The sequence below is a fragment of the Lolium perenne genome, chromosome 1 (genome assembly GCF_019359855.2).
Source record: "Lolium perenne isolate Kyuss_39 chromosome 1, Kyuss_2.0, whole genome shotgun sequence".
Lineage (NCBI taxonomy): Eukaryota > Viridiplantae > Streptophyta > Magnoliopsida > Poales > Poaceae > Lolium > Lolium perenne.
The window spans coordinates 233548753-233572706 of record NC_067244.2 but is presented as its reverse complement, the minus strand read 5'-3'; the positions used below and the strand labels follow the sequence as shown (position 1 = coordinate 233572706).

The 23954-nt window shown below is 46.9% G+C and overlaps 1 long non-coding RNA gene across 1 annotated transcript; it reads left to right on the top strand.

The window, feature by feature from the left end:
- The first annotated feature begins 684 nt into the window (after window positions 1-684).
- LOC127321462 (uncharacterized) lies at window positions 685-1221 on the top strand. The gene is made up of 2 exons (XR_007864112.2): window positions 685-766; window positions 946-1221. It is a non-coding gene; the product is annotated as an uncharacterized lncRNA (long non-coding RNA).
- Window positions 1222-23954: the final 22733 nt, after the last annotated feature.

Sequence of the window (23954 nt, the reverse complement as noted above, 5' to 3'; positions counted from 1 at the left end):
ACATGAATGCTTCCTAATGGTGTAGTTTTAACGGTGTTTATTGGAGGTGTTGGCACTACGCCGAAGCTTCAAGAAGCTGGTCTTTCTAATTGTCGTCTAGACAACGAGCCACACGAGTCTAAAAATAGTTGGGAGGCTGAAACGTAATTCCTCTGGCCGCTTGGGCCTCTAATTTTACTTAGGATACTTGTTCGCTTATTGTATCTTCTCATGCCCTTAGAAACAATTGGTGGTATTTCCATTGTCGGGTGCCCTATAACTAGTTGTGCCCTTATTTATTTTGACACTATTTTCGGTAAGAACACTTCATGATTTTTAAAATATATTATTTCTCTATTATAAGACGAATTCTTATTGACAAATAACCTATTAGCATGTCATATGTTCCCTTGTGAAATGGATATATATGCAGCTATGAAAACCTTTAATAGGTAGAAGTTAAATGTATACATTATTATACTCCTTAAATTTTGTGGTTTAGATCTTCCTTCCAATTTGATTTCATGTATATTCGTAGATATCTTTGAGATAGAATATCGTAATTGTAGAAGCTACATATCTTGCAGATACGGTATCACAATCATATCTTTGACTCTTTTTCCTGACCTTCCAAGGCTATAAGATATGGTGTGGATTATTTTCATTTGCATATATCGTATTCTTTCTCACTTGCCTTTCCAACTTTTTATTCGTGAAGACATGGGAGTCATCAAAGTGCCAATCCTGCTATGCATGCTTCTCCTCACACCACTTCTCTTTGCTCTTGGTAAGTGACATCTCGAAATTTCATATGAAAAGCAAGAAACTTCCTCAATGCTTTATCTATATGTTGTCCACTCATATATGAACTCGTTACTCCATTACAAATCTATCTATTTTTATTTGGTGGATCATTGTAGGTACTTAAGTTTTTTCGTGCACCATATTGTGGTGGTTGTTTTGTAGGATCGGAAGCCAAGACCTGCAAACAGAAGAGCGTCAGATATCAGGGTTTTCCATGCAATAACGGTGCATGTGCTAATGCCTGTCGCAAGGAGGGCTTTACTCAAGGAGGGTGTGCCTTTGTGATCATAAAACCACCTGTATTGTCATGTTTATGCAAAAAAGAGTGTTGAATAAAAACATGTAGAAATTGTCGTAGGATGTGATGTAATAAATATTATGTCTTTGAAGTAGACTGAGTTGACGATGATCAATAGAAGAAGTTGAGGCTTTACCGAATACTCCTTACTTTTTCGCTTAAAGTCCCGAGTGGGTTGTATACTACATAGAAAATATCTAGCACGTGTGCAAACAATGAAAAATCAGATGCTAGAAATGTGAGATTCATTACTTTAATCGCCACCCATCACCACTCTCCATCTCATCATCTCCCCCTCCCATCTCTCTTCTATGCAAAAAAAAAATAGTGGCATCACGCTAGGCATGATGGTTGAGTCACATTAGTCAGTGTGATGGGGCGACCATTCAACATGTCACCAACAGTCTATGGCGCGGTGATAAGTGCCTCCATCCATCTACCACGTCATTACAGAGCGCATGACTTGTTAGCCACCACAAACTACACCATGAAAATTTAAAAATTCAAGTCTACCATGATGTATTATTATCCCCGACCCATATTTGGCATCAAGAATGCTCAAATGCTGGCCCAAAAAAATTGGTGTTATTTTTTGCTGATGCCATCCGACAAAGCACCGTCAATGGGGTTACTTTTGTAATCGTACCGATGAACTTTGTAGTTCATTATGCTTTAATCACACATATTTGCATAATGTGATAAGTTTATACCACTGCTTTCAATTATTCATGTGATCCTCCAAGTAATCTCATTGTATTGGTATCTATGTTTAGAAAACAGAAACCTCGTTTTTCTTAATTTGGATTTATAGGAACTTTCTATACCTCAAACGGACTAGGAATTTTTGTAATGCTCGTTCCAACTGAAAATGAACATTTATAGGACAAGACAGAGTCCACATGACACCCAAGGCTCTAGATAGAATCCTAGGTGAGAATCCTGGTGGGATCACATTTGCGACACCAACAGCTACTTACCTCAAGGGGTGAGAAAAATGTCGAGGAAAAGCAAGTTTGTTTTGGAAATCTTGGCACCAAAGTTACAAGTGTATTTACCAAGGTCCGGTCGTACTTTGAGGATGTAAAGCCTAGTGCTTCTAAATTGGATTGTGTGTAGAACTAGTACAAATGATTCCTAGACCGCACCCCTTATATACAGAAGAACGGTTGGCTATATTGGTGATACAATATTAGTTATTAACATTCTACGTTTACAATAGTAAAAATATATTCAATAGCAGTGGAGCCGATGGGAAACACCTAACATGAATGCTTCCTAATGGTGTAGTTTTAACGGTGTTTATTGGAGGTGTTGGCACTACGCCGAAGCTTCAAGAAGCTGGTCTTTCTAATTGTCGTCTAGACAACGAGCCACACGAGTCTAAAAATAGTTGGGAGGCTGAAACGTAATTCCTCTGGCCGCTTGGGCCTCTAATTTTACTTAGGATACTTGTTCGCTTATTGTATCTTCTCATGCCCTTAGAAACAATTGGTGGTATTTCCATTGTCGGGTGCCCTATAACTAGTTGTGCCCTTATTTATTTTGACACTATTTTCGGTAAGAACACTTCATGATTTTTAAAATATATTATTTCTCTATTATAAGACGAATTCTTATTGACAAATAACCTATTAGCATGTCATATGTTCCCTTGTGAAATGGATATATATGCAGCTATGAAAACCTTTAATAGGTAGAAGTTAAATGTATACATTATTATACTCCTTAAATTTTGTGGTTTAGATCTTCCTTCCAATTTGATTTCATGTATATTCATAGATATCTTTGAGATAGAATATCGTAATTGTAGAAGCTACATATCTTGCAGATACGGTATCACAATCATATCTTTGACTCTTTTTCCTAACCTTCCAAGGCTATAAGATATGGTGTGGATTATTTTCATTTGCATATATCGTATTCTTTCTCACTTGCCTTTCCAACTTTTTATTCGTGAAGACATGGGAGTCATCAAAGTGCCAATCCTGCTATGCATGCTTCTCCTCACACCACTTCTCTTTGCTCTTGGTAAGTGACATCTCGAAATTTCATATGAAAAGCAAGAAACTTCCTCAATGCTTTATCTATATGTTGTCCACTCATATATGAACTCGTTACTCCATTACAAATCTATCTATTTTTATTTGGTGGATCATTGTAGGTACTTAAGTTTTTTCGTGCACCATATTGTGGTGGTTGTTTTGTAGGATCGGAAGCCAAGACCTGCAAACAGAAGAGCGTCAGATATCAGGGTTTTCCATGCAATAACGGTGCATGTGCTAATGCCTGTCGCAAGGAGGGCTTTACTCAAGGAGGGTGTGCCTTTGTGATCATAAAACCACCTGTATTGTCATGTTTATGCAAAAAAGAGTGTTGAATAAAAACATGTAGAAATTGTCGTAGGATGTGATGTAATAAATATTATGTCTTTGAAGTAGACTGAGTTGACGATGATCAATAGAAGAAGTTGAGGCTTTACCGAATACTCCTTACTTTTTCGCTTAAAGTCCCGAGTGGGTTGTATACTACATAGAAAATATCTAGCACGTGTGCAAACAATGAAAAATCAGATGCTAGAAATGTGAGATTCATTACTTTAATCGCCACCCATCACCACTCTCCATCTCATCATCTCCCCCTCCCATCTCTCTTCTATGCAAAAAAAATAGTGGCATCACGCTAGGCATGATGGTTGAGTCACATTAGTCAGTGTGATGGGGCGACCATTCAACATGTCACCAACAGTCTATGGCGCGGTGATAAGTGCCTCCATCCATCTACCACGTCATTACAGAGCGCATGACTTGTTAGCCACCACAAACTACACCATGAAAATTGTTGGGGGGATGACCCCCGGTATGCCAAAGGCATGCCAAACCGGATGGTTTGAGCCATCAAGATACCGGTTTAATATTCTTACCGGAGCACGAAGATAAGAGTTTGGCTAAGTAAAGCTAAGCCGGTATCCCCTAGAGGGGTATACCGGAACCGGATAAAGAAGATACCGGGCTACCGGAAGGAAGGGCATGTCGGCAGGACTGGTCAAAGATTCTCTTCAGAGCAAGAAGACAAGGATGAGCTAAGCAAAGTAACTTTAATCGGAGCCCTGGCGCCAAAGTGAGGGGTGACGCTGAAAGAAGCCGGAGGACGTCAGCGTCCCTGATTAAAGAAGACCCCGGCGTCATCCATGATTAAAGTATATTTGTAAAGTAGTTTGTCCAGTCAAAGATGCCATTAGGGTTTCTTGTTCTGTAAGCCACCCTCTCCCCTATATAAGGAGAAGGGGCAAAGCCTCTTACGGGGACGTTACGATATATGAGATTAGATGATGAACCTTGTATCCAAGAACCTGTAACCATGTTGAGATCAATGAAGCTAGCGATCTAGAGCAGAGTTCTTCCTCTTGTCTCTCTTCTTGCATACCGGCCTTTGGTTGTGTTCTTGAGGAAAGCATCCGGAAGTTCATCCCATCTAGTCGCAAACCCTCCCCCGAATCCTCTAGCGCCCATTCGGCCCCAACTTAAGCCATCCCATGGCATCTGCTCATTCGCCACGACGACAGTTGGCGCCCACCGTGGGGCATGAAGTGGCGCTTGCTGGAGTTCATATTCGGGTGGGCATCCTCGACGTCGCCGGCCAGCGTACGGTCTCCGCGTTGGTGCAGCGCATCTACGCCATGGACTTCATCAACGACAACGCGGGCTGTTTCGCCAACGGCGGCATCTTCCCCAAGAACGGCCGCATCATCGAGTTCAGCAGCCACCGCATCTACTTCGGCACCGTCCCTGTGCGCCAGTGCCTTTCGCCGGTACTGGTGGCGCCGGATCCGCCAAGATGGCTACATGCAGGCCGCGCTCCTGGCAGCGTGGAGGTGATGATGGCAGGCGCGGTCGACGCCTGCAAAGAAGCTGCGGAAGAAGGCGCAGGGCGTGCGGTTTCGACCCGTGCGGCCAAGCCACCGCTGGAACGCGGCGCAGGCGCTGCGGGAGCATCATCCGCGCCACCGGAAACACCACTCCAAGCGGCGATGAATGTCCTCGCCACCCCCATCGCGCAGAACATCGACCCAGCAGCGGCTCAGGCGGAGCTAGAGGCGCAGCGCCAGAAGATACTCGAGAGCGGCAAGGACATCGTCAGGGCGCAGCGCGAGCTGAACCTAACTGTACGTGAGTATAACGCTGCCCATGGCTTTGCTTCTGTTAGCGCGCATGCTGCTAGGATACCGGAAAACCGGCTTAAGGCTCGCAATCTAGATCAGGATCTGCGCAAAGAAGTTGCTGCCGGCAAGAGTATCTCTGCATCTATGAGCATTGTAGAAAAACCTAAGTACAGTAGTCCGGATAAAACTATGAAAGCCGCTAAAGCCGCTGTAGCACTCTGTGAATCGCTTTCCGGGGACGCTCTGGTGAAGAAACAAGAGCATGTCCGGGAACTGCTTGAGACTATCGAGCAGCAGCACGCCGAACAGCTTGTTAAGCTAAACAAAGTTGTGGCCTCAAAATCCGCGCGTTCAACAAAGAATGCCGGTAGCAAGTCCCATGGGCAGGCTTCGTCCCCCCATCCGGACAGAAGAAGAGAAAAAGAGGTGAATGCGCAGCAGATGACTGTGTACGATCCGGTTCTTGCCGGAAAACAGCAAGCCGGGCAAACCGATGCCGGTAGAAAAAGCCAAGGGGCAAACAGAGGCTACGCCAAGGAAGGCTATGCCGGAAACAATCATGCCGGTAGACAAGAAACCGGGAAAAACTATCGAGCTGCAAGGGCGGCGTACGATGAGGAGGAAATAGATCCCCCAAGGTACCGGCAGGCAAGGACCGCGGTACCGGAATGTTATGATGAGGCTGATTCCGCAAGACCGGCAGCATACCGGAACCCATTGGGAGAACGCTTGGGAGAAAGATACCTACCGGAACGGGATGCGAGGCACCGTCTGGATAGAGTATACTTGTCAGAAATGATCGAGGAAGAAGGTCCGCCGGGCCCAAAGTGCTTTGGCCCAAGGATCATGAAAGAAAAACCACCATTTCGCAACTTTATGTTGCCCCGTGACACAAAAACATATGATGGCACCACGAAGCCGGAAGACTGGTTCGCAGATTACGTAACCGCGGTATACGTCGCAGGCGGCGGAGGAACCGTAGCAGGAGGAGGAAACCGGCGTTGGGCCGTGAGAATCATACCATCGTTCTTGGTTGGACCGGCAAGAATCTGGCTAAACAACTTGCCGGCAGGAAGCATAAATGGCTGGTTGGACTTTGAGGAAGCTTTCGTAAGCAACTTCAGCAGCACCTATCAAAGGCCAAACAGGCCGCAGCAGCTCGCTCTGTGCATGCAGCGCCCGAATGAAACAGACCGGGATTATCTGGCCCGGTGGAACACTACAAGGAACTCCTGTGAAGGGGTGATAGAGGCGCAAGCCATTGCTTGGTTTAGCAGTGGATGCAGAAGCGGTTCACCGTTGTGGAAAAAGTTGCAGCGGAACATGCCGACAACATTGGCAGAGATGATACGTGTGGCGGATAGCTATGCGTTGGGAGACCCAACGCAGCCGGCGGTACAACCTGAGCCGGAACAGCAACGCCAAGAGCAACACCGGGATAACCGGAACAACAAAAGAAGGGAAGATTTTCCGGATCGAAGGTACGGTCCGCAGCAAGTTGCTGCTGTACAAGAAAACTCTGAGGCCAGCGGCAGTCAGAGACAGAGAATCGGATCGCAGCCATGGGCGGGTCCTAAAAAACATTGGGTAGAAAAGAAACCCTGGGGCCAAAAAAAGAACTGGCAAGAACCCGCGAAGTACACCATGGAAGCTGCCATGGACCAACCTTGCCGGTGGCACACGCCGAATCCGGCACACCCATCAAACCATCTGACAAAAGATTGTACCTGGACCAAGTACTTGATGCAAAAGGGAACGGTAAAAGATGCACAACTACCGCAAGACATGCCGCGGCAACAACAGCTACCACCACCACCGCTTACCGGGGCAAACGCCTTACCGGTACAGCCAAACCGGCAGCAATACCAGCAAGTTAACTAGGTGGGAGAAGGCAATGGCCAACCGCCTCCACCGGCACATTTGGGCCGGAATGTTTACCATGACCCAGATATGTGCTGCATTGTGTTCGTAACTGAACCAACCGACAGACAGAGCCTACATCGCCGTTCCATAGAAGTGAACGCGGTGATGCCGGCAGTACCAAAATACATGTTGTGGTCTGACCAAGAAATCTCGTGGTCGTTCAAGGATCACCCTAAGATCATGCCTAACCCGGGTGGCTATGCTCTTGTCTTGGACCCAATCATGCAAGGGCCAAACGCTCGAGTCAAGTTCAGCAAGGTGCTGATAGACAATGGGATCAGCATAAACATCATGTACCGGCACACCATGAACATGCTGGGCATAACAGAAAACATGCTTCAGCCAACACGCACAACGTTCCACGGAATCGTTCCGGGCCTGTCCTGTGCACCGGTTGGAAAAGTCCGGGTTGATGTGTCGTTTGGAGGACGTGACAACTATTGGGTTGAAAACCTGGAGTTCGAGGTGGTGGACTTAGATAGTCCTTACCATGCTTTGCTGGGGAGACCGGCATTGGCTGCGTTCATGGCCTCGACTCACACGGCATATCTCAAGATGAAGATGCCGGCACCTCGTGGACCCTTGACAGTGGTGGGAAACTACAAAGTCTCACTGGAAACAACTTCCACCGGATTAAACCTGGCAGAATCGCTGGTGATCGCTGAAGAAAAAAGTAGGATGCAAGCTGCAGTTGCGCTGGCTCAGTCTTCACAGCTGAGCTTAGCGGCAATGAGTGCAAACCTGGGCACACCGGCATTCAAGCCGACAAAAGAAACAAAGGACATTGTGCTGGACCCGGCTTACCCAGAGCGCACCGTTCGTATCGGTGCCGGCATGAATGAGGCATAGGAAAGCGCGCTCGTCAGCTTCCTCCGTGAGAATCGGAATATCTTTGCCTGGTCTACTGATGACTTGGTAGGTGTTCCGAGGGAGCTGGCTGAGCACTCATTAAATGTCCGGAAAGATGCAAAGCCAGTAAGGCAGCCGCTACGCCGGTTTGCTGAAGACAGGAGAAAGATAATTGGAGAAGAAGTGACAAAGTTACTAGTTGCCGGTTTCATTGTGGAAGTACTGCACACTGAGTGGCTAGCCAATCCGGTGCTGGTCGAGAAGAAGAAGGAAGAGAACATGGAAGAAAAAGCTCCAAAGGTGTGGCGCATGTGCATCGACTACACCAACTTGAACAAAGCTTGCCCAAAAGACCCTTTCCCTTTACCGCGGATCGATCAAGTGATTGATTCCACTGCAGGATGTGAGCTGTTGTCTTTCTTGGATGCTTATTCCGGTTTCCACCAAATCCCCTTGAAAAAGGAAGATCAAATAAAAACTGCGTTCATTACCCCGCACGGGGCTTATTTCTATGTCACTATGCCTTTTGGTTTGCGCAACACTGGTGCAACGTACCAGCGCTGTATTCAAAAATGCGTGTTTGATCAAATCGGAAAGAACGTGCAAGTCTATGTGGACGATATCGTGGTAAAAACCAAAGTAAAAGAAACCTTAATCGATGACCTCCGGCAAACATTTGATAACTTGAGAAGATTCAGGATGAAGCTCAATCCGGCAAAATGCACCTTTGGTGTCCCTGCCGGCAAGTTGCTTGGTTTTCTCGTATCAAGCCGGGGCATTGAGGTCAATCCGGTAAAAATCCGGGCAATTGAAAGAATGACTATACCGCGCGATCTCAAAGACGTGCAAAAGTTTACCGGAAGCTTAGCATCGCTAAGCCGGTTCATAAGCAGGTTGGGAGAAAAAGCTCTGCCACTCTATGCTCTCATGAAAAAATCTGACAAGTTCGTCTGGACCCCTCAGGCAGACGCAGCGTTTAAAGAGCTAAAAACAATGTTGGCTATAGCGCCTATACTGGCTTCCCCTCTAGAAAGGGAGCCAATGCTATTATACATAGCAGCAACAAACCGGGTTGTAAGCGTAGTAATTGTAGTTGAAAGAGAAGAGGAAGGAAAAACCGTCCATAGGCCGGTATACTACCTGAGCGAGGTGCTCTCCCTCTCAAAACAAAACTACCCTCACTTCCAAAAGATGACTTATGGCGTGTACATGGCCGCTACCAAGCTCAAGCATTACTTTGAAGAACACCCCATGAAAGTGGTGAGTGAAGCACCCATTTCCGACATCATGTGCAACAAGGATGCTAGCGGAAGGATTGCAAAGTGGGCAATCCAGATATCACCATATGTACCGGTGTACGAAAGAAGAGATGCCATAAAATCACAGGCTTTGGCTGATTTCCTTATTGATTGGGCGGAGATGCAATACAAGCCGCCGGATCAGAAAATAGAATACTGGAAAATGCACTTTGATGGATCCAAACTCAAAGAGGGTCTAGGTGCTGGTGTGGTGCTTACCTCGCCAAAGGGAGATCATCTCCGGTATGTTCTGCAAGTGCATTTCAGGGCATCAAACAATGTCGCTGAATATGAGGCCTTGATCCATGGGTTAAAGGTCGCAAAAGAAATCGGTGCACACCGGATCATTTGCTATGGAGATTCAGATCTTGTGGTGCAACAATGTTCCGGAGATTGGGACGCAAAGGATGCTAACATGGCTTTGTACCGGTTTCACGTGCAAAAGATTGCCGGCTTCTTTGAGGGCTGTGAGTTTCACCATGTGCCACGGGCAGAAAATGAAGCCGCGGATACTTTGTCCAAGCTGGGCTCATCTAGGCAGGAAATTCCTCCCGGAATAGCCTTGGCACACTTAAGAGAGCCATCAATCAAACCAAGCCCGGAATCGGAATCAATTTTCGTACCTGAATCGCATGTGGTACCCATGGACATCGATGAAGGAAACCCGGGGACTGCACCGGTAAACCCGGGGACTGCACCGACAAGCTCGGGGACTGCTACAGCCATATCGGAGGAGACAATGCTGGTGGATAGCATGGAGATAGACGCACCTGTGATTCTGGTTCGAGAGACACCTTCGTGGGTTAAACCTATTAAGGAATTCCTGATCAACGGCACCTTGCCGGATGACGAAAATGAATCAAGAAGAATCCAAAGAAGGTCCAAGGCATACACATTCATCAATGGCGAGGTGTACAAGAGAAGCGTTACCGGTGTCCTTCAAAGATGTGTGGAGCCGGAAGAAGGAAAAGAAATGCTTGAGGAGATTCACCAAGGAGAATGTGGGCACCACGCTTCATCAAGGGCGCTGGTAGCAAAAGTATTCCGGCATGGGTTCTACTGGCCTACTGCTTTGGAAAACGCTGAGGATTTGGTAAGAAAATGCAATGGGTACCAGAGGTATGCCAAGCAAAATCATACCCCAGCATCCGGCTTAAAAACCATACCGTTAACATGGCCATTTGCTGTTTGGTGCCTTGATATGGTGGGCCCATTCAAGACTGCAAGGAGCAGCATAACTCACATCTTGGTTATGGTGGATAAATTCACCAAGTGGCTAGAAGTGAAACCTATCGCAAAGTGTGATGGGCACACAGCGGTGAAGTTCTTAAAAGATGTCATTTTGCGGTATGGCTACCCGCATAGCATCATCACAGACAATGGAACAAACTTTGCTCAAGGTGAGTTCAAAAGGTTTTGTGAGGACAACAACATCCGGTTGGATTTGTGCTCAGTGGCACACCCACAAGGCAATGGCCAAGTGGAAAGAACGAATGCTTTGATATTTTCCGGTATCAAACCAAGACTCATCGAAGCGGTGGAGAAATCACCAGGGTGTTGGCTTGATGAGCTACCATCAGTGATGTGGAGCATAAGAACAACTCCAAACCGGTCCACCGGATACACTCCATTCTTCATGGTATATGGAGCAGAAGTGGTCATACCAACCGACATCATCCATGACTCACCAAGGGTACAACTCTATACTGAGCAAGAGGTCAAAGAGGCCACAGAAAATGATGTGGACTTGCTAGAAGAAGCAAGACAGTTAGCATTGGCAAGAACAGCCATTTACCAGCAAAACCTCAGACGCTATCATAACCGGAAGGTTAACCCGAGAGTATTCCGGGAAGGAGATCTGGTGCTACGCCTAGTGCAGCGCACTGAAGGCCGGCATAAGCTTTCACCACCATGGGAAGGTCCCTTCATTGTGAGCAAAGCTCTTCACAATGATGCCTATTACTTGATCGATGCACAGGAGTGGAAAAAAGAAAAGGCGGACAGGTCCGGAGAGGAGAGCAAGCGTCCATGGAACGTAGCTCTGCTGCGTCCTTTCTACTCTTGAAGTTGTGGAGTAAGAAATTCCTTTTTGTACCTTATATGCTATGAATAAAAAGATGTCGGAACCGCAAATGAATCTCGGGGACTACCCAACCTAAGTTGCATGCAACATGTTTATTTTTTCAGTTCACCGGTTGCTTAGTGAACATTTTTTCTTTCCGGTTTAGTAGCGTGCTAAACCTACCGGAGTCTTCGACTCTGCTGCTGTCCGCAAACCGGCTTCATGGCAAGCAAGATAAACCAGTAGCAATTAAGCACGTGAACTGCGAAAAGAGACAGTGGGAACAAACAGTCCGGAAAAGCTTAACTAACCCCGGTTAAACCGGTTTTTTGCAAAATTTCGAAGTTATTTCTAAGTTCAAGAAAATGCTTGTTTGGTAAAAGAACCTTGTGCTCATACACCAAAGAACGCCCAGAGAAGGCAGGCAGAGCCAAGGCAAAAGAACCAAGTATGCATCGAATTGGATGCGGAAACAATTTTGAAATCTTTGCAGTGCAGGATAAAAGCAAAACGATAAGCAAATATGCTAAGGCAAACGTAAAGATAATTAACTACCGGTATAACATACCGGCATAAACTGTTGTGCCACAACCAAAAGGAAACTTAAAGTTTTACATCATAAACCCCGGCATACCGGGGTAGAATTTAACAATCAATGTTTTCAGTCAAGCAGGACCAACAGATATTTCACAGGAAAACACTTAACAGAAGATCATCAGGCAGCAGGGGCTTCCGGAGGAGCATCGCCAGCATCAGGACCGTCCAGAGGCTCCTCGTCAGCTTCATCCTCCTCCTCGTCGAGATAGTCCTTGACGTCAGGAGGGGGAGGGATGAAGGTGCGCACGTCGGCGTACTCCGCGATGTGGTACGCACGATCCTGCCGCTTAGCGGTGAGGACCGGGTCCAGACCGGTTTCCGCTCCTTCGCGCACTCCGGTGAGGGCGTCCAGGTTCAGCTCCGGATACCAAGAGCAGGCGACGCGGAGCGCACAGTCTGCCCCAGCGCGGGCGGAAGAGCACTGCCACTCCCGGATCCTCCTGCCGGCACCCTTGAGGCGGTCGCTGATCAGGGAGAAGGTGTCTAGCACCACTTCTCCAGGCCAGAGAGTCCTGAAGAGGTGGGTAGCTACATCAGGAATATCAGAAAGATTCCGATCGATGGCGCGCATATGGGAGACCCGCGTGTTCAGCGCAACCAGATGGTCATAGGGGTCCCATGGCGCACCAAGGTTCTCGTAGGCCTGGGCGACACGGTGCTCTTCCACCCTCTTCATGGCGAAAGCCTGGGAGTTCGGGAAGAGATCTACCCAAAGAAAGAAAGAGGCTAAGAAAATGCAACCGGAAGAAAAAAGCTTATAAGCAGAAATCGGAAAAGGAAAAAGGAAGAAAACTTACGGAAGGCATGTGCATCAGTTTGCACGACCAGCCGGTCATACTCCTTCTGCTCCGCCTCCAGCCGCGCGGCCTTCTCCTCGGCAGCTTTCCACGCCTTGGCAAGCTCCTCCAGCTTAGCCTGCAACACCGCATTGGAGTTGCCGGCGTCCTCCAGCGCTTCATGCAGCTTGGTCGCCGCATCGGCTTCAGCAGCCTTCAACGCCTTGGCATGGTCAAGTCCAAGCTGGATGAGCTGGCCCTTGAGCTCCTGGTAGCTGGTCTTCTGGGCGCTCAGCTCCTCCTGGTGCTGCCGGATAAGCTGGTCCTTCTCCTCTGGAACCCGAAAAAGCAGATGTTAACAAAAGTTGTGCTATTAAGATGAAAAGAAGGAGCAAGCCAACCGGAAGACAGGAAGTCGTACGTTGGGCGGTGGCAAGCTGCTCCTTGAGGGCCTCAATAGAAGCTTCCGGGATGACTGTTAAACAAAAATCATAAGTGTTAAGTGAAAGAAAGTTTTCCGGTAAAAAAATGCCGGAGGAGCAAAAAACTTACCTTGGCACTTGTCATGTGCCTCAGCAAGATCCCGGTGCTCCCATAGAAGCTCCTCAAAGAGGACCTTCCGAGCGTCAGCCGTGAGCTGTTCAAGAAAAAGAGATCAGTTAAAGTTTCACGCACTGGCAATGCTAGTTTCGCGCGTTTCTAGCTAAGTTTCGCGCTAAGAACAAAGTTCTTAACCCGAAACTCGGGGACTGGCAATGCTAGTTTCGCACGTTTCTAGCTAAGTTTCGCGCTAAGAACAAAGTTCTTAACCCGAAACTCGGGGACTGGCAATGCCGGTTTCGCGCATTTTTAAGTTAAGTTTCGTGCTAAGAGCTACGCTCTCAACACAAAACTCGGGGACTGGGAAGATAGACAAGATTCAATAAAAAAGAGGGAAACCGGCATGAAATTAAAGAAAAGATAGAAAAGATCCAGAAGCATGGAAACCGGTAAAAGTTGAAAAGAGTTGGTGAAACGTACCATCAAGTTGTTCGTGGCGTCATACCACGCGCTGTCGAGCTCCTTGACGGCTCGGCGGAGCCGCATGAAGTGCTCCTCGGAGGACCGGTCCCCAACAGGGTCAGGTGCCGGCAGCCTCTCCTTGCCCATACCGCGGGTCGCCGGGGTCATATCCGCGGCGTTCCACTTCTGAGCATAGGGCAGAAGGTGCCCCAGCTCCCGGCCCTCGCGCTGGAACTCAGTGATCCGGCCAAGAAGGCCGGTGGCCTTTTCGCTAGCAGCACTGGCGGCGCGGGAGACGTTCAGCACCAAGGGCTGCTGACCGCCAGAGGGGGCGCTGGAGGCCGTCGCCTTCCCCTTGATGAGCTTGGAGGTCTTGGGCGGCGGCGGAGTTGGAGTAGCGCCTGTAGGCTCGGTGCGAGGAGCATCCAGCGGTGGAGTTGGAGTGGTTCTGGGAGAAGGGGGAGCGCTAGGCGCGTCACCCAGCTTGGAGCTTTCCGGCACGGAGGTTTCCGGCACGGAGGTTTCCGGCACGGAAGCGGTCTTCTTCTTCTTTTTCTTTTCAAGGACGGGAGGAACCAGAGGTTCCGCCCGCCCGGCAGCTTCTTCCTCGGCGCCGATGTTGCTGGCGCCGGTATCTTGGTTTTCGGGAGGGGAGACAAAATCCTCCTCCGTGCGGTGTTCTGGCGGTGTAGGGGCCGCACGCCCCGAACTTGTAGTGCCCCCAGAGGGGAGGCAGAGATGTTGCCGGCACCAGAGGGTGCCGGGCTTGAATGAGGAGGAGGGGTTGAGGTCCTCGTGGAACCCTCAGAGCCCGCTGGCCTTGGGCCAAGCTTGAGCGCAGGGCTGAGAAAAAGAAAAAGAGAGAGTTGGAAAAAAGAAACCGGAAAAAGAACTTGGTAAAAAGAAACAAGCAAGAAAACGAGAAGCTTACCCAGAGGCGGTCGGCATCTGCTTGCGCTTGTAGCGCCGCATGCCTACTTCCTTCTCCCCCAAAGGCTCCGTCCGGAAGCGCTTCGGGGGAGGGGCCTGGCTGGAACCGGCATCGGACGCCGGAACCTTGTTCTTCTGGCCCTGGGCCATCAGCTTCTCCACAAACTCAGAGCCGGCCTCGGCCCGCAAGGGCGGCGCATGCTCGTGGATCTACGAGTTCAAGATAGCTGAGAAAGGATCCGCAAAAGAGCAATAATGAAAGAAGTATAAGAAACCGGAAAAGAAAGGTACCTCGAGCAAGGTCAGGTCATCGGAGGAACCGGTTGGTTCCGGCACAGACCTACCGAGGCGCGAAGCTTCGGTCTTGCCCATCTTCAGATCCTGCCAACGGATGTAAGGATCCGGGTCAACAGAATCTAGCGCACGCTTCACGCAAGGGCCTCGTCGCTCCGCGTGAATGGTGGGGAAGTGATCCTTGGCCTGAAACAAGTAAAAAGAAGGTTAATAACAGCAAAAAGTTACCGGTAAGCCGACCCGAGTTGCGTAATCTCTTACTTCTTGGGTCGGAGGGTTAGTAGTGCTGAGAGGAAGGAGGCCCCATTCCCAGTCAACCGGCATGGCAGTTTGGCAGATTTGCCTAGCCTTGCGGACGACGTCCTTCTTGCTAAGAGGAAGGCCGGTGATCTTGGTGGGATCACCAGGACCATACATCTCGCTCATCCTGTGTTGACGGTGCTTGAGAGGAAGCACCCGGCGCGAGATGAACGTGCGAATAATATCATCGGAGCAAATGTTGGTCTCCTTCATTAGGTTCGCCATGAAGCGTACCACCCGGTTGGTTTCAATATGATCCGTCTTCGGGTTGTAGCTCCAGTTGGCTCTGCTGGGCGGCGCCGGATTAAAAGGCGGCAGATCGATGAGGTTCGCAGGACCGTTGTTCTTCACGTAGAAGAAGGTCCCTTGCCATAAGCGGCAGGACTCGAGGCCGGAGAATTTGAAGAAAGGGCTCCCTTGGCGGGAGCCGATGATGCAAGACCCGCACTGCACGGGGGGTTTGGGCTTAGGGATTTCCTTGCCCTGAACGGAATTGATCTGTAGAGCAAAGAAGCGGGCAAACGTCTCGCGAGTGGGACGAATGACGATGTAAGCGTCCATGAAGGTGGCAAAGCACGAAAGATAAAAAATGGTGTTGCCAGGGAGGTGATGAGGTTGAAGTTCATAGAAATCTAAGAACTTCCGGAAAAAATGGGAAACAGGAAGGCCGAAGCCGCGCTCAAAATGAGCAAGGAAAACAACACATTCACCGGGCTGAAGCACCGGTTCGATCTCGTTGCCAGGAAGCCCGCAGGTTACCCCTTCCGGAATCCTTCGCGACTGGTAAAGCCAGTCAATCTCGTATTCAGTGACGTTGGAGCCCATCCAGGCTCCACGAGTGACACCGGAAGGATTTACACCGGAAGCTTGGCTAGAGCTACCGGATTCTCCGTGGCTACCGGAATCGGTATCCATCGGAACGGAATCGGCGGATCTATCGGAAGATTGGCTACGCCGGCTACCAGAAGAGGAAGCAGAGGAGGAGGAAGAGGAAGATTCCTCGCTAGACATCGGTTTAGATGCAGAAAAACAGAAATCCCACAATTGGCCCCACGCGAAGATCTACGAGTAAGAGGAAAATCAAAGGAAAAGGGGAAATAAAAACACTATCGACCCAAGATCTGGAAAACAAGCAAAGGGGAAGCAAACTGGGATTGGACCTAACCTGAGGTGGCGCTGTCGTTGAAGAAGAGGTTCGCCGGTGAAGCAGCGGGCCTGCGGTCGTTGAGGAACTCCGTCGATGGCGGAGCGGAGAAGGGCGCAAGGAAGCGTGAATGCAACGGTCGCAACGGGAGCACTGCGACGAATCTCTGCGCGGTGAAGTCTGGCGGAGAAGCGGCACGAGTTCGCCGGGCGGTAGAGCTCGAGCGAACAGCAGCGGACGGAGAACGGCGGAGGCGCAGAGAGCAAGAAGCACTGTGCGCGAAGAGTGGGGAATGCGAGAAGAGGAAGAAGAGGGGGCGGTTCTGCCTTATAAAGGAAGAGAGAAGGTGGGCCGAAAACCGCCGGGCCGCGGCGGTTCGCACCGCGGGCCGCGATGGTTCGCACCACGGGCCGCCACGTGGCGCGGTGGTACACGTAAAGAAATAAAAAGACACATGGAGGCGCACACAGATCTGTAGTGGCGACTGGGATCCGCTGTGGGGCATTTGATACACGCGCGGGAGTCGAAGCGAAGTGACCCCTGACACTGGCGCGATAGTTAACAGTGCGCATGTCACTGACAGGCGCGGGGCCCGAGAAATTCTCGACTTCGCCGAGGAAAGAGTAAAAGCTAAAGATACCGGACAAAAAGATGCCGGAGGATACCTTGCAAAGAGAGAAAAGACAAGTCCGGGTAAAGATGCCGGATCCAAGCTCAACGCCGGAAAGATTAAACCGGTATCCTAAAAGCATGAGAACCTGGCATGGTCTGTAGGATAGAATCCGTCAGACTATACCAGCTTCGGGGACTAATGTTGGAGGGATGACCCCCGGTATGCCAAAGGCATGCCAAACCGGATGGTTTGAGCCATCAAGATACCGGTTTAATATTCTTACCGGAGCACGAAGATAAGAGTTTGGCTAAGTAAAGCTAAGCCGGTATCCCCCAGAGGGGTATACCGGAACCGGATAAAGAAGATACCGGGCTACCGGAAGGAAGGGCATGTCGGCAAGACTGGTCAAAGATTCTCTTCAGAGCAAGAAGACAAGGATGAGCTAAGCAAAGTAACTTTAATCGGAGCCCTGGCGCCAAAGTGAGGGGTGACGCTGAAAGAAGCCGGAGGACGTCAGCGTCCCTGATTAAAGAAGACCCCGGCGTCATCCATGATTAAAGTAGCTTTGTAAAGTAGTTTGTCCAGTCAAAGATGCCATTAGGGCTTTTTGTTCTGTAAGCCACCCTCTCCCCTATATAAGGAGAGGGGGCACAACCTCTTACGGGGACGTTACGATATATGAGATTAGATGATGAACCTTGTATCCAAGAACCTGTAACCATGTTGAGATCAATGAGGCTAGCGATCTAGATCAGAGTTCTTCCTCTTGTCTCTCTTCTTGCATACCGGCCTTTCGTTGTGTTCTTGAGGAAAGCATCCGGAAGTTCATCCCATCTAGTCGCAAACCCTCCCCCGAATCCTCTAGCGCTCATTCGGCCCCAACTTAAGCCATCCCATGGCATCTGCTCGTTCGCCACGATGACAAAAATTTAAAAATTCAAGTCTACCATGATGTATTATTATCCGCGACCCATATTTGGCGTCAAGAATGCTCAAATGCTGGCCCAAAAAAATTGGTGTTATTTTTTGCTGATGCCATCCGACAAAGCACCGTCAATGGGGTTACTTTTGTAATCGTACCGATGAACTTTGTAGTTCATTATGCTTTAATCACACATATTTGCATAATGTGATAAGATTATACCACTGCTTTCAATGATTCATGTGATCCTCCAAGTAATCTCATTGTATTGGTATCTATGTTTGGAAAACAGAAACCTCGTTTTTCTTAATTTGAATTTATAGGAACTTTCCATACCTCAAACGGATTAGGAATTTTTGTAATGCTCGTTCCAACTGAAAATGAACATTTCAAGGACAAGACAGAGTCCACGTGACACCCAAGGCTCTAGATAGAATCCTAGGTGAGAATCCTGGTGGGATCACATTCGCGACACCAACAGCTAGCTACTTACCTCAAGGGGTGAGCAAAATGTCGGGGAAAAGCAAGTTTGTTTTGGAAATCTTGGCGCCAAAGTGACAAGTGTATTTACCAAGGTTCGGTCGTTGATGTCGACTTCCCCCTCCTTTTCCTGTAGACAGTGTTGGGCCTCCAAGAGCAGAGGTTTGTAGAACAGCAGCAAGTTTTCCCTTAAGTGGATCACCCAAGGTTTATCGAACTCAGGGAGGAAGAGGTCAAAGATATCCCTCTCATGCAACCCTGCAACCACAAAGCAAGAAGTCTCTTGTGTCCCCAACACACCTAATAGGTGCACTAGTTCGGCGAAGAGATAGTGAAATACAGGTGGTATGAAATAGTATGAGCAGTAGCAACGGTGCCAGAAAATAGCTTGCTGGCATGTAGTTGATGGTGGTAGTATTGCAGCAGTAGTAACGTAGTAAAACAGTAAACAAGCAGCGATAGCAGTATTTAGGAACAAGGCCTAGGGATTACACTTTCACTAGTGGACACTCTCAACATTGATCACATAACAGAATAGATAAATGCATACTCTACACTCTTGTTGGATGATGAACACATTGCGTAGGATTACACGAACCCTCAATGCCGGAGTTAACAAGCTCCACAATTCAATGTTCATATTTAAGTAACCTTAGAGTGTAAGATAGATCAACACTACTAAACCAAGTACTAACGTAGCATGCACACTGTCACCTTCATGCTAAGAAAGGAGGAATAGATCACATCAATACTATCATAGCAATAGTTAACTTCACAATCTACAAGAGATCATGATCATAGCATAAACCCAGTACTGACACGGATGCACACACTGTCACCATTACACCGTGCAGGAGGAATAAAACTACTTTAATAACATTGCTAGAGTAGCACATAGATAAATTGTGATACAAATACATTGCAATCATAAAGAGATATAAATAAGCACTTCACTATGCCATTCATAACAGTGAATAAGTATTCTGTGAAATATAGCCTAAGAGACCCACACGGTGCACACACTGTCACCTTTACACACGTGGGACAAGGAGTCTCCGGAGATCACATAAGTAAAATTCACTTGACTAGCATAATGACATCTAGATTACAAGCATCATCATATGAATCTCAATCATGTAAAGCAGCTCATGAGATTATTGTATTGAAGTACATAGGAGAGAGATGAACCACATAGCTACCGGTACAGCCCCGAGCCTCGATGGAGAACTACTCCCTCCTCATGGGAGCAGCAGCGGTGATGAAGATGGCGGTGGAGATGGCAGCGGTGTCGATGGAGAAGCCTTCCGGGGGCACTTCCCCGTTCCGGCGGCGTGCCGAACGAGAGACTCCTGTCCCCGGATCTTGGCTTCGCGATGGCGGCGGCTCTGGAAGGTTTCTGTGGGTTTCGTCGAACGTATCAGGGTTTTCGCGACGGAGGCTTTAAATAGGCGAAGAGGCGGCGCAGGAGGGTCGAAGGGGTGCCCACACCATAGGGTGGCGCGGGCCCCCCTGGCCGCGCCGGCCTAGGGTTTGGTGGGCCTGTGCCCCCTCTCTGGCGGCTCTCGGGTGTTCTGGATGCTTTCGGGCAAAATAGGAACCTGGGCGTTGATTTCGTCCGATTCCGAGAATATTTCGTTACTAGGATTTCTGAAACCAAAAACAGCAGAAAACAGGAACTGGCACTTCGGCATCTTGTTAATAGGTTAGTTCCAGAAAATGCACGAATATGACATAAAGTGTGCATAAAACATGTAGATATCATCAATAATGTGGCATGGAACACAAGAAATTATCGATACGTCGGAGACGTATCAGCATCCCCAAGCTTAGTTCTGCTCGTCCCGAGCAGGTAAAACGATAACACAGATAATTTCTGGAGTGACATGCCATCATAAACTTGATCATACTATTTGTAAAGCATATGTAGTGAATGCAACGATCCAAACAATGTAAATGACATGAGTAAACAAGTGAATCATATAGCAAACACTTTTCATGAATAGCACTTCAAGACAAGCATCAATAAGTCTTGCATAAGAGTTAACTCATAAAGCAATAAATCAAAGTAAAGGTATTGAAGCAACACAATGGAAGATTAAGTTTCAGCGGTTGCTTTCAACTTGTAACATGTATATCTCATGGATATTGTCAACATAGAGTAATATAACAAATGCAATATGCAAGTATGTAGGAATCAATGCACAGTTCATACAAGTGTTTGCTTCTTGAGGTGGAGAGAAATAGGTGAACTGACTCAACAATGAAAGTAAAAGAATGGTCCTCCATAGAGAAAAAGCATCGATTGCTATATTTGTGCTAGAGCTTTGATTTTGAAAACATATAGAGAGCATAAAAGTAAAATTTTGAGAGGTGCTTGTTGTTGTCAACGAATGGTAGCGGGTACTCTAACCCCCTTGCCAGACAAACCTTCAAAGAGCGGCTCCCATTTTATTTTATTTTGGATGGCACTCCTTCCAACCTTTCTTTCACAAACCATGGCTAACCGAATCCTCGGGTGCCTGCCAACAATCTCATACCATGAAGGAGTGCCTTTTTATTTTAGTTTTATTATGATGACACTCCTCCCAACCTTTGCTTACACAAGCCATGGCTAACCGAATCCTTCGGGTGCCGTCCAACAATCACATACCATGGAGGAGTGTCTATTTAGTTTGATTAATTTGGGACTGGGAATCCCATTGCCAGCTCTTTTTGCAAAATTATTGGATAAGCGGATGAAGCCACTAGTCCATTGGTGAAAGTTGCCCAACAAGATTGAAAGATAAACACCACATACTTCCTCATGAGCTATAAAACATTGACACAAATCAGAGGTGATAAATTTTGAATTGTTTAAAGGTAGCACTCAAGCAATTTACTTTGGAATGGCGGAGAAATACCATGTAGTAGGTAGGTATGGTGGACACAAATGGCATAGTGGTTGGCTCAAGTATTTTGGATGCATGAGAGGTATTCCCTCTCGATACAAGGTTTAGGCTAGCAAGGTTATTTTGAAACAAACACAAGGATGAACCGGTGCAGCAAAACTCACATAAAAGACACATTGTAAACATTATAAGACTCTACACCGTCTTCCTTGTTGTTCAAACTCAATACTAGAAATTATCTAGACCTTAGAGAGACCAAATATGCAAACCAAATTTTAGCATGCTCTATGTATTTCTTCATTAATGGGTGCAAAGTATATGATGCAAGAGCTTAAACATGAGCACAACAATTGCCAAGTATCACATTACCCAAGACATTATAGCAATTACTACATGTATTATTTTCCAATTCCAACCATATAACAATTTAACGAAGAACTTCGCCATGAATATTATGAGCTAAGAACACATGTGTTCATACGAACCAGCGGAGCGTGTCTCTCTCCCACACAAGCATGATGTAATCCAATTTATTCAAACACAAACAAAAACAAAAACAAACAGACGCTCCAAGCAAAGCACATAAGATGTGATGGAATAAAAATATAGTTTCAAGAGAAGGAACCTGATAATTTTGTCGATGAAGAAGGGGATGCATTGGGCATCCCCAAGCTTAGACGCTTGAGTCTTCTTGATATATGCAGGGATGAACCACCGGGGCATCCCCAAGCTTAGAGCTTTCACTCTTCTTGATCATAGTATATCATCCTCCTCTCTTGACCCTTGAAAACTTCCTTCACACCAAACTTCTCATAAACTTCATTAGAGGGGTTAGTACATAATCAAAAACTCACATGTTCAGAGGTGACACAATCATTCTTAACACTTCTGAACATTGCTCAAAGCTACTGGAAGGTAATGGAACAAAGAAATCCACCCAACACAGCGAAAGAAGCAATGCGAAATAAAAGGCAGAATCTGTCAAAACAGAACAGTCCGTAAAGACGAATTTTTAGTAAATACTTCCGTTGCTCAGATCAGAAAACTCAAAACTAATGAAAGTTGCGTACATATCTGAGGAACACGCACGTAAATTGGCATATTTTTCTGATTTTTCTACAGAGAAAACAGCCCAGATTCGTGACAGATAGAAATCTGTTTCTGCGCAGAAATCCAAATCTAGTGTCAACCTTCGATTAGAGGCTTCACTTGGCACAACAAAACACAAAACTAAGATAAGGAGAGGTTGCTACAGTAGTAAACAACTTCCAAGACACAAATATAAAACAAAATACTGTAGCAAAATAACACATGGGTTATCTCCCAAGAAGTTCTTTCTTTATAGCCATTAAGATGGGCTCAGCAGTTTTAATGATGCACTCGCAAGAAATAATATTTGAAGCAAAAGAGAGCATCAAAAGGCAAATTCAAAACACATTTAAGTCTAACATGCTTCCTATGCATAGGAATCTTGTAAATAAACAAATTTAAGAAGCATAGTGCAACAAGCATAGAAAAACTAGACAAGCTCAACTTCAAGATTTTAAGCATATAGAGAGGTGTTTTAGTAACATGAAAATTTCTACCACCATATTTTCCTCTCTCATAATAACTTTCAGTAGTGTCATGAGAAAACTCAACAATATAACCATCACATAAAGCATTCTTATCATGAGTCTCATGCATATAATTATTGCTACTCCCAACATAAGCATAGTCAATTTTATTAGTTGCAGTGGGAGCAAATTCAACAAAGTAGCTATCATTATTATTCTCATCAAGTGTAGGAGACATAGTATAATCACAACAAAATTTACTCTCCAGAGTAGGTGGCACCAAAAGACCACTATCATTATAATCATCATAAATAGGAGGCAAAGTATCATCAAAGAAAATTTTCTCCTCAATGCTTGGGGGACTAAAAAGATCATGAAAACCAGCTTCCCCAAGCTTAGAACTTTCTATATTATTATCAACAATGGTGTTCAAAGCGTTCATACTAATATTACTACCAGCATGCAAATAAGATTCCATAGGTTTTTTAATTTTCGCATCAAACAATCCATGTTTTAAATCAGGAAATAGAATAAGAAGCTCATTCTTGTCCATTATGCCAAACTAGTGTAAACAAGAAACAAAAAGATGCAATTGCAGGATCTAAAGGAAATAGCTTCGAGTACTTACAACGGCGAAAATAGCTTAGTAGCCGAGATCCGGAGTGTGAGTACCTTTTACCTTTCCTCCCCGGCAACGGCGCCAGAAAATAGCTTGATGTCTACTTCCCCCTCCTTTTCCTGTAGACAGTGTTGGGCCTCCAAGAGCAGAGGTTTGTAGAACAGCAGCAAGTTTTCCCTTAAGTGGATCACCCAAGGTTTATCGAACTCAGGGAGGAAGAGGTCAAAGATATCCCTCTCATGCAACCCTGCAACCACAAAGCAAGAAGTCTCTTGTGTCCCCAACACACCTAATAGGTGCACTAGTTCGGCGAAGAGATAGTGAAATACAGGTGGTATGAAATAGTATGAGCAGTAGCAACGGTGCCAGAAAATAGCTTGCTGGCGTGTAGTTGATGGTGGTAGTATTGCAGCAGTAGTAACGCAGAAACAAGAAACAAGCAGCGATAGCAGTATTTAGGA